The following is an 11,729-nucleotide window of genomic DNA, read 5'->3' as shown; positions in this document are numbered from 1 at the left end:
TATATATGTGTTAGTTTGTGAAAACTGTATCACAAAGTGTACCTTTTTCTGAAGACTCTTTTTTTCCCACTAAAACTATGAAGGACTGATATTTTCCCCATTTTAGATATTTCTTAACATATACAGAGAAGCAAAGAGGGGCATGTGGAAAAAAGTCCTGAGTAAGTGTTGCCTGCTGAGAAAAGCTTTACTCCACCATCAATCCTCTGTCTGTGTCTGGCTCCCTCGCCTCGTTAGCTAATTGAATAAATGAAAAATTGTTCTCTGCTCCTCGGGCATTGTGTGTCCCTTTGGCTTCAATTTTTTGCTCACTGTGTTCTCTCTGGCTTCCTTGGCCTCTTTTATATGACAGGATCACATAGAAATAACAATACTGTATTGATACTGTCCTCTTTGTTTGCAGGCATGGCACAGAGGATAAGAAACAGAACAACTATTGTACCGTTCTCCAGGCATGACCCACCTGAGAAGGCCTTGAGGGTAATGGAGTCTTACCCAGCAGCAGGAGGAAGAGTCCAGGCTTGCAATAAGGGTATGTGTGTTATTTGCACAAGGGTATGTGTGTTATTTGCACATAAGCATTTACAGAATTCTGACATGCCCACTATTAAAATTTATATATATTGACTAATTTGTAGCCTCCCTCAAAACTGCAGTTCGTACTAATGTTATGTCTTGTGTTGGGTATATATTTGCATAGCATTGCAATGCCACCTACAGGAGAAAGATCATAGCATTTTTTTCCACTGCATATTTTCAGGAGGAAGGTCATAGCATTTTCCACTGCATATTTATTTGCATAGATTTTTTTTTACTGTCAAGCATGGATTGATATAAATTAACAATAAAAAAATGTGCATGATATCTGCAAAATGCTCAGCCCAGGAATTTAGGGATATTTTAAAACTAATAATAAATAGATTTTACATTCGAACTATGGTATTATCTCAGTATAATGTACTATACTAAATATTTTTTATTACTTTTTAGAGAAATATGTATTATCTGTTTATTGCCATTTCCAGTTCAAAATATGCATATGTACATTGAAAGGAGATAAACAATTATATTCCCACATTTAACAAATTTCCCATTACACCATGGGTAAAGAAGTAATGTTCTGCAACTTTAACAAATGCATACATTTCTATGATATAACACTTTTTGAATTATGTATATAATACCACCCTTAGTATTCAAACTAGCTCCGTTAAGAGCATCTATTTGAGGGAGTAACAATGTTGTGATTAACCTCACTTCATCTCATCCGTGATATTGCTACAGTAATTGAAGCCATTTTAACCCCAGACGTGACTTATTAGGAGAGACGAGACCTGATTTACCTTTGAGCTTTTACCGTCAGGGGAATTATATTTTCAAAATAAACCTACATGTGATTTTTTGCCTCTGAGTGGTGAGCATAAGACCTTCAAAGAAGTCTTGAGATAGGACTGATTAGGTAAACACATGCTGTCCCTGTTTTAAAATGATGCTCATAAAGGTAGAGAGTACTTGCTTCAGTCATAGCGAAGAGGAAGCGGATTTGTGTTCGAGTGTGTGGACAGCATCCTGTATAACCTTCTGTCTCGTCTCATCCCTCTTGTGTCATTTTAAGCATGGGCACTGTAGAGTATATAGTGTACCAAGGGAAAGTGAGACGTGTGTGACCGTGCTTTGATAGCATGTCATAGTGAATTAGCCTCTGCGTGGCATCCGGCTGGCATGCAGCACAGACTGCCCTCTGCCCACCACACCGCATATGTGCCCAAGATTAGAATTAATAACCAGTACTGCCAATCATGCTTAAATCACAATAAGTCTGCATTTAGGGGTTGCTGGGAGGTCACAGGCATCTGGGCCTCTCGATGGCCAATCTGGAGTAACTAATAAGGGAAGTTTGCAAAAGTGTGTGCCTGTGTTTGTGTGTCTGTGCACTCGTTTCATTGCTGGTGGCGGCAGCATCTGTTCTGGTGGACCACAGAGACTTGACAGAGTTCACAGCATATTAGAAAAAACACAGGGCATCACACTAACTCCTGAGACGGACATTTGTAGTCAGAAATTTGAATAGTAATAGTCGACATCGATGTATATCGTATATGCGATATTTTCTGTTGCTAATTAAAAAAAAAGTAAATAGATAAATATAAATAAAAATGTTAAAAATCATAACATATTATAGATTAGTGCTGTTTCAGGACCATGGACAGCGCTTTCTTTCACCATTTATTTATTAGGCCAACAATGGACGCCAATGAGTTAAATGACTGCCCTGTGAAGGTTAAACAAATATGTGCATGAAAGGATATTGCTTTACCATGAAATTTGTGATATATTAGTTTTATTGTTTTTGACAAGCTGAGAGTGACATACCAAAGATATGACTCCAATGTTTACCAACATACTTGTGCATTCTATGTCTCCTTCTTTCCAGTAATACTAAGCAGTGGCCATATTGTAGTGGCCACATTATACTGCTTCTTTAATAGGCAGACACATCCTGTAATTGCAATCAAAACAACAAAACAACATATGTCAGCCCCCCAGAGACTGGCAGCAGCGTGTCCTGCAGGCTCTACAAATGATGAGTGATGCTTGACAAATGAACACTAGATTGCCTATGTAAATAGAATCTCTGCAAATTCACAACAATGATTTGGTATTCAAAGTATCCGTTGTAAATAGGAATTGGGGGTGGTACAGTATAGGAAGGTTAAGGGATGGGCTGAAAGAAAAGAACAAAGGGACATGGAAATGCAGAAGTTCATCATGGCAAAATCTTTAAAAATAAAAAGGCTAATATTTTCCATGTTTTATGGAATGAGTGTAAATTGTGTAAATGCATTACATGATTATTATTTAAAAAGGTTTACATATTATGTATCCATTCCCATTCAAGTTATCATATTGTGTACAGGAAAAGTCTGGAAAACAATTACATTTGACCAACATGTTAGGTGGCGACTGACCTTTCTAATAATGGGAATTATAATTACTATACGTAACTGGTTTTACTCTGATATAGTGCTTTGTGCAATCATGCATATCTAAAATTTGCAACGTTTTATATATCTCATCTCATTTTCTAGAGTCACGGTGGGTGCTGGAGCCTATTCCAATTGACTTCGGGCCAGAGGCGGGGGACACCCTGAACTGGTGGCCAGCCAATCACAGGGCACAAGGGGACAAACACCCATTCACGCTCATACCGAGGGACAATTTAGAGTGTCCAATCAGCCTAAAATAAAAAATATATACGTTAAATCAAGTCTAACACTCACCAATATATATAGACTTGATTTAACGTATATATTTTTTATTTTAGCAGAGGGACCAATTCACATACAGCCAAAATGTAAAACCCTACACGATAGGAAATAAATTATTTTTCATATGAAATGCCATCTTGTAACAGTCAGTGCTCTACACTAGATGTCAGCAATCTCTTGCAAAAGATGACACCTTAAGGGACTGTGTAGCAATGCAGCTTTCAGCCATATTTGAGAGTTCACCCTCGTTAAAAGCTTGCATGTATTCCAACTTTTTAATGTACCCTTTAATATTATATTTTCAAAAATCTATAATTATCTGGAGCCAATTTAAATATATTTAAGGCTTTCAGTAAGGAAAAATAGTTTGTTCTGTTCGATACAAATACACACAAGTATATATTAGACCAAGGCAATAGAATAACAATACTTATTATTCACCACCTTTTGCTGCAATTACAAAAACAGTCTAAATTCTGTCATTCTGTCTTGAGAACATGGTAGCCCACTTCCTTTTTTCTTCATCACCCTACTCCATTGCGCTGTGTAGAATCTCACCTTATCAGTAGAGTCTAATTGGTCTGAGCCTGCAGAAAATGCCACATTAATGTATTAACTGTTCCCAGGAGGAGAGTAGGTAGGTACTATAAAATTCAGTGGCTGTCTAAGATCCCTCATGGGATACCTATGTCTTCCTGCTTTGACATGGAAGTGATCACAGTCAACTTCTTGGCATGATTCTCCAGAGTTTATGGTACAACTTCCTGCAAATCTTTCTTCTAATATTATCATGTTCATCTCCAAAACGGCAGTCAGAACAGTGTAATGGAATCTACCTGTACCAATACAATGCTTAGATTTGATACTACCCAAAATATATTTACACACATTTCATATGATAGTGTGGCCTTTTGGAGCAGAAAACTGTGGTAACCACAATTAGAAAGAGCTCTATATATCCATCAATCATCTGAGGTGCTTGTCCTAATTAGATTCCTCGGGTGATATGGAGCCAATCCCAAATGATTTGGGGCGAGAGGAAGGGTACATACGGAACAGATTGCTAGCCAATCACAGGCCACATAAAGATAAATATCCATTCCCTTCCACATTTGTGGAGAGTAATTGTAATAGATTTGTTGAGATAAGTTCCCTACTGGATATTCTACAATGTAAAGCAATGCAATTAACTTCAAAGTCCAGATAAAGAGACTTTGTAGATTGTTAAGGGGATTGGGGGAAAGTTATGTAATGCGTTGTAATCCGCAGCCAGTAAGAAAGTGAAACACTTTGTCATTGGGCAAAATACCCTAGAAGGCATGGGGACAGGAAAAAATGTTAAAGATAGAACCTTTGGTCGAGGACCAGCAGTTTGAGGATTCTTTAGGGTAGGACATTGCAGGTAGGACAGGAACAAGATTAGCAATAGTTCTCAGTCGTGAAAAAGTGATGGTGAGTAAGTTATCATCAGGTGAGCATGAAATACACTATGTTGGGTATGGCTGACTGCCAGAGTGAAGGAAAATCTCTATTGACCATCACTTTATTTTCTGCCATCTGTAGACAAAAACATTTGTGGGTGACAGGAAAAAGCTGCTAGTGGACAAAATGAAGGCGATTAAAAAGAAAAGAAGGAAAATTGAAAAGACAATATGGGGTTTTCTCTTTCTAAACAGATATCATCTTGATTTCAACTGTGAGGACAAAAGAAATCAAATCCAAGCTAACATTGAATATCTAATGTGATTGCGTGGTTGCCCTACAAGCATTAAGAAGGGAGAACCAGAGAGAGGCACGGAATTCAAGCTGCTCACTGCTGCCAGGCGTTCATTAGCTCTGGAAATGTCAAATTTTATGTCTAAAGTCATCTCTAATTAGAAAGAGAGAGACAGGCAGAGATTGTCTATGACTCTTGTCTTGCTGTTGTGATTGGAAGTATGAGCAAAAGAGGGACACCAACATACTGATTTACAGAGGAGTATTGCTTCTGTGAGTTCAGGGAAACCGACCACTCCATAACAAACACTTTTTGTCTGATATGACATGTGTTGGAATGTGGCGTAAATACTTGGCATGTGATCATTTTTCAATGATTTGTTATTTCACTTTGAGAGTCAAGAAAACTATGAGTATGAGTTTGAATCAATTAAATCAACCATATAATTTCTTTATTGTATCGTTTACATTTGTCTCAACATCCTTCTTTGGCAAGATGGTTCAAGTTTGTTCTTTGGATTCATTTTAAAAGGCCACAAGGCCTTTACAATTACAATGCCTGTGCAAAATTGTTTAATTAGATTAGGGAGTGTGACAGTGTGCAATTTTACACGGTTGGGAAGAGCTTTCAAAATATTGCACAAACATTTTTGTTACTTGCACACAAATCATACTTATACATTATTTTGGTCCAAAAATAGCATTGTATTTTCCTCACTTCGTTAAACTCATCACCCACCAGGGGTACAATAATAATATAGAAAATGAAGCTGGAATAAGCACACTATAAATAAACCTGACCGCAGAGGGGGAAAAAAAAACAATGATTGTGGATGCTGCTTAAGTCCCCAATGCATTGAAAATGCACCAGAGACAATATATTCTTATACTCTACTGCACTGCTAATCTTAGGGTGGACCCATGACACTGTTAGTTTGAAGAAAGTCACAAGCCATTTCTCAAGGTTATGGGTCATCATGGTTGAAGGTAACCTAGTAATTTGACCAGCAATCTTACAAATGCTGATTGATCCATGTTTTTATCTACCTCTCATATGGAACAATGTTATGTTGGTATTGCTTTACATTGGTGCTAAATCAGTACCTTAACTGTGGTACTTACTAAAGGATGATAGTCACCACTTTGGGTAAGTAGGAATGTTGTACTTTGCTCTGACATCTCTTATTTAAGATGGATATAATTGTCTACCTTATGTCAAAGTGATATCTAACAATAGCTGTGAAGTGTCAGGGAATTTGTGCCACCCAAATGCTTCTGCCTTTTTATAATAGAGCTTCCTTTCCAAGTAACTATCTTTAAATATGTTATAAATTATTGAAAGGTAATTTCCATGTCTTTTTTGGAATCTAAGCTGAATTTTTTGGCAATTATTTTCTATGTCACATTTTTCACATCAGCTTCTCAACCTCCCTCTGTCTTTCTCACCTCTCTTCTGTGAGCGTACTCCCCATTTCACACTCTGCAGAACGAGTTGAGCTTCAATCACCTCTCAAGGGTGGAATAGTGTGTTCTCACATGCAGCTTCACTTCTCATCTTTGGCTTATATCTGGCTTGCTCGAATTTTCCATTACCACCTTTAGAAATCTCCAGTAATAGGAATAAACATATATTTATTGCAACAAAATGGAACTTGAAATGCTTAGATGGAAAAAGTTGGGGCTTTCTTGTGAAAATACATTTACTTTGAAACATAAGACTTTACCCCACATAAAAAAATCTAAGGCCAAACATTGTAATATTGGGGGGAATTTCAGCAAATGAATATAAAATTAAAAAATGGTGTCAATCATAGCAATGTTCTCATTAATAAACAAGACTGCGTGCAAATGCGAAAGCTGTTTAAGTAAATCCTCAAGCCTAACAGAAGAGGAGCTGTCATTCGTTTCACCTCGGGAGAAACAGCAAATCAAAGTGGATTTATAGGTGATAAATAAAATAAAATCTCAAGATGTTATTTTATGCATAGTAAAACTATCATTCATAATTCATCATGTTCTTATTTTAAGTATGTTGATTTGAAATTCTACAGTAAATCAAATGCTGAAGTCAAAGTGAAGAATTAGGGGCATTTGTGAGTCTCCAATTCACAGTACATGTGTTTTTAAGGAATCTCACAATTATGAACTCTGATTATGAAGTCATCTAAAAGCAAGGAAGTAATGTCAGACGTGCAGAAAAAAACGTCTGAAAATAGGGAACTATTTTGCTGAACACACATATTTAGTAAGGAAGAGCAGTATGTTGACTCATTTTTTTGATAGATTGAACTTTCACTATTCTCCAAAAATATCTGTTGTTGTGGAAAATCACTCATGATGCCAGTCCAATATGTAAATATTCTCAAAGAGAGGCATTATCTGATAGCTGTGACTTTTCAGTAAGGTTCAAATGTTATCATTGTGTAACAATAATCCAAATCTGTTGCTGATGACAATGTGGAGAGAAAGTGAAGATGAAGTAAAGACAGAAATACTGTAATGGCATGACACTGTCAGGGTCAAAGTTTCCTCAAAAACCTTAATAGCCTATTGGGATTATTGGAATAAGGAAAGACACTTCAATCATTTAAAGTGGTGGTCTGTGTAACATCGTTAGATTAAAATTATTACATCACAGTGCTGGGTCGAATAAAGGATTATAATTTTAGTATTGAATGTATCTTTTATAGTAGAAAGATAACCATGAAATACTGCTTATCCAAAATGAAATGTGTCTTGTTTGGAAATCCTCAGTATTGTGGTGTATAAATTCCCTTTTTATTTTTTTTATTTTGCCTACGGCCAACAACCTCTGACTACTTGACTGTTATAGGCAATTAGAAGCCTCATTAAATTCTCGCTATATTCAAGAATAGGAGAGCAATTGACTGGGCTGAGTGTTTTAATAAAACACCATTCACGCTGTTATAAATGGCACGGAAACGAGTTTGCACCCCCCATGTAGAGATGAGACTATTTAATACTGGCCATCAACAAACAAAAATCCTGATCCAATGGCTTCCCTGGAGCCACAAACGCGTCCACTACAATGTTTACTAAGCCTCTTAATAGTCATAACAAGTGACAAACTGCAGGCATAAAATTAAATCCAACATGAAATAGAATGCCATTGAGAGAGTGTATTCTTCAATGAGCCATGGTGCAATAAATCCTGCTCAGGTACTGCAGTTTCCAATCGTGTGTATCAGCAGGCACTGCAAAGGAGGCTCGTGTATCATCACGATGAGGAAATGTCATCGTCTACTCTTTGAGGAGCTGATAAAGCCTCCAAATATAATATATCAATAAGTTAAAGGTGTTAAAAAGTAGGATTCAATTTAATTAAGCAAGGTATGTTGGATGAGGTTGCCATGGCGATTTTCACTGGGCAAACGGCCACACCAAGCCTCGAGGTGAACTTTGACTGAAAAGGAAAAACTCTGTGCTTGTAGTCCTCTTAGACACAGCACAGGCATTCCGGTCAATAAATAATGAAATTCCACTGTATCATGTAAATCTGTTTTCTAAATAAGTCCCACAGAAGAAACGGTTGCTTGTTGTTTGCTGTTTTGAATTATTGATCAAATGTCCTTTAAGGTCTCTTTGACATTTTAGAGGGACTTTCTTTGCTCTCGGCCCATCTTGTATTTATGATCTGTTTAGAGAAAATTTGCTGTGGTGTACTTTGATTCGTTTAGGTGTCAGGCTGACATGCATTTTAAGGTTAAAAAATGTCACTGTTGTAAACTAGCATTTTTAAGACTGATTTAGAGGAACTAACTTTTTGAGCACACCTCAGCTCTTCAGGTAATTTGTGACAAAAGTGAGGAACATAATAATTGAATACTGCCTTACCCTGCCTGGTTCTTGTTCTTGAAACACACAACAAACTGGTTCCATTAAGTGTCTTGTTGACCAGCAGAATGTTTTTTATAACCTATCATTTGACTCACAATAAGCCATTGTAATTATTTTAATGAATAGTGTAACATTGTCTTTGTATTTTTAAAAATTCTGGATCAGCTGCCATTTTCTTATTTTTCTAGCAGCTACTTAACTTTTTTTCCCCTATAATGACAGATTTAGCATTTAGAAAGTTCAGGTCAATAATTACACCAAAATCCCAGTGACATTGGAACTTTTTAAAAATTCAATTATGATCAATTGGTCTGATTGCAAGGCATCTAATTTTTTGTTAGAAATTCAGTTAGTCACTCACACCCATATTACAATATTGGAGCATCAGACACGGCTCAAGCGGCAATGACTGCGAACAAACTAATGGGAATCCATTGCTCATAGGAATTTATCAATGTAATTTGACCTTGCCCAGTATCATTTCAATTTGACTTCCAACAATGTGTCATTCTACTGTCTCCGTAAACATTGATTGACAGCCGAAAATGCAATCAATCTCCATTTTACAATGCAGCCAAAACTATTTTGCAATTAATGAAGGACTCTATGCTTAAAAGAAAAAAATCCTGTAATGCATCACTGGCATAACCTTGATGGTGATACTGTTGTGTCTGTTTTTCCATTTTAAATACTTCTGTTGTACTTCAACTCATTAGTTGACATTGACAGTGATGGACATACAACCACGCACACAATTTCATTCATCAGCTGTGGATTGAACAAAGTTTATCACGAGTGGGCAACCAGTTTTGTTAACTCGCTGACAACCCTCCCACGGCAAATAAATTAGACTTCTATTGTGTCAGCGGTATCCAGCAAGTGAAGCGTCCCATGAAGAACATTTACATCTGCGGTTTGTAAAACAGTATTGAGTTAAAAGTTTCAAAGACTGGCCCAGCTGAGATAACCAGACAAAACTATATAGGTTTCTCACTTCAAGCACTGCAACAACAAAAGTCCCCAAATAAAACCTATTACCGAAATAGCAATGATTTGTTCTGGATAGTAAGTCTAAAGCAGTGAACAAACAAATAAACCTGTCCATCTTATATTCCACCTAAATAATATCCTGATAATCTTTGTCTACAGGTGTGCATAGAAGGCTCCACCCACCAGCAATTAACCTGGTCCCTGTAACACCTGTGTACTAACCTCCAAATCCTGCTTTTGAAGGTCAGTTATTCATTCATTTTCTGTATTATTAGCTTTACAAGGGTCCCACCTACCCTGCAGGTTTTAAGGATGATGGAGGAAGCCATAGTACCTATGGAAAATCCCTGCAAGCCCGGGAAGAACATGCAAACGCCACACAGGAAGGCCCGGACCTGAGATCGAATCCAGAACTAACTAACCACTCGTGCACCATGCCGAAGGTTAGTTTTACATACATGTTGCAAATGGGCAAAAAAAATAGAATTAACCTGCAGTGTGAACGTTGCTTTGCTTTATCAATACCATTCTAGCCACTAACACAATTCCTGAAACTGAATTCAAAAGCTATTGACATTTTCATGTTAGTGCCAACGATGTTAAACATCAGTACAATACATTACAACTGAAGTTCTGTATCTGGAGAATCAACTTGGCCAGAAGAAGAGAGGAAAAGTTTCCTAAACATTTTCACTGCACTGCATACACACTGCGACTTCTAATGAGAAGAGAAAGTGCTGAGCCATGCACTCTCTTTTACTAATTCTATTCACATTGTAATTTCCTCTTTTAATCTGCCACTTGCAATGACATTTCCACATTGGGAATTGACTTTTGACTTTTGAAACTGATTTTAGATCTCTTTTATAACATGCCTTCCTAAATTTTCCATATTGCTTGTCGTCATCAAATCATACGAAAAAGGCAGGAAACATTTAAACAGCATTTTAGTGCCTGTGACAAAATAACAACGTCACAGACATTCCTAAATCCAGTGCACAGTGTAGAACATAAATACTTAATTTCTGAATGATTAAATTCCTTCACTCTAAAACTAAGGAGTTTTCTAAATCATTGCCTTACGACTTATAAAGCTAATAATAACAACAGGGGGTCCATCAATTCAAAAGTATAAATATAAGCAGCTGTAGAGGTTACAGTAGTAAATGAATAAATTAAAGCTCTCTATAACCAACTTCTGGATGAACAGAAGGGATATTATTCAATCTGACCTTGAAGTAGCGAAAGAGGTGTGCACTTCTTAAATTGATGTGGCAAAGTCCAAATTCATCTGCACTTTTTTGAAGTGACTTGGAAGCAAACACGACCACCGTGTTACACTATTATACCAATGGGATGGCCAATCACTTAGAGATGGCATTGCAATAGTTGTAGTGCCAAAAAGGAGTCATGGAAGGTGGTCACATGGGCCTTCATTCAGTCTGCTTAAATAGTGTGGCGCTCAGGCTCATCCATCACCTGGTGAATCTCATTTCCATGTGTCCAATTGAAATGAACAAGGTCTACAATCAAATGGTTCTGGTTATGTAGACTATAATCAATATAAGTTATAAGTGGGTTTTTGTTGACAAAGAATTATGGCTTCATTTCAAAATAAAAATGTGTATAAAATTTCACAATTTGTAGCCGTTTTGGAAACCAGAGTCAGTAACTGGAAGTGATGCTAGCATATGTAATGATGTATTATATTCAGAATTGCGCTTTATTGAACGTGTTAGTTTTGCTTATTTTGCAGTTATATTTTATATATTCATTTTTATCAAAGCTGGTTTTATAATTTATGTGCAGCAAATGATCAAAGCTGCTATCGTCCTTGTGTCCTTTTGTGTTGAGGTAGCGGTCCCAATGTTTTCATCTCGGCTGAGATCGGAGTAC

The sequence above is a fragment of the Stigmatopora nigra genome, chromosome 12 (genome assembly GCF_051989575.1).
Source record: "Stigmatopora nigra isolate UIUO_SnigA chromosome 12, RoL_Snig_1.1, whole genome shotgun sequence".
NCBI lineage: Eukaryota > Metazoa > Chordata > Actinopteri > Syngnathiformes > Syngnathidae > Stigmatopora > Stigmatopora nigra.
This window is presented reverse-complemented; position numbering follows the sequence as displayed.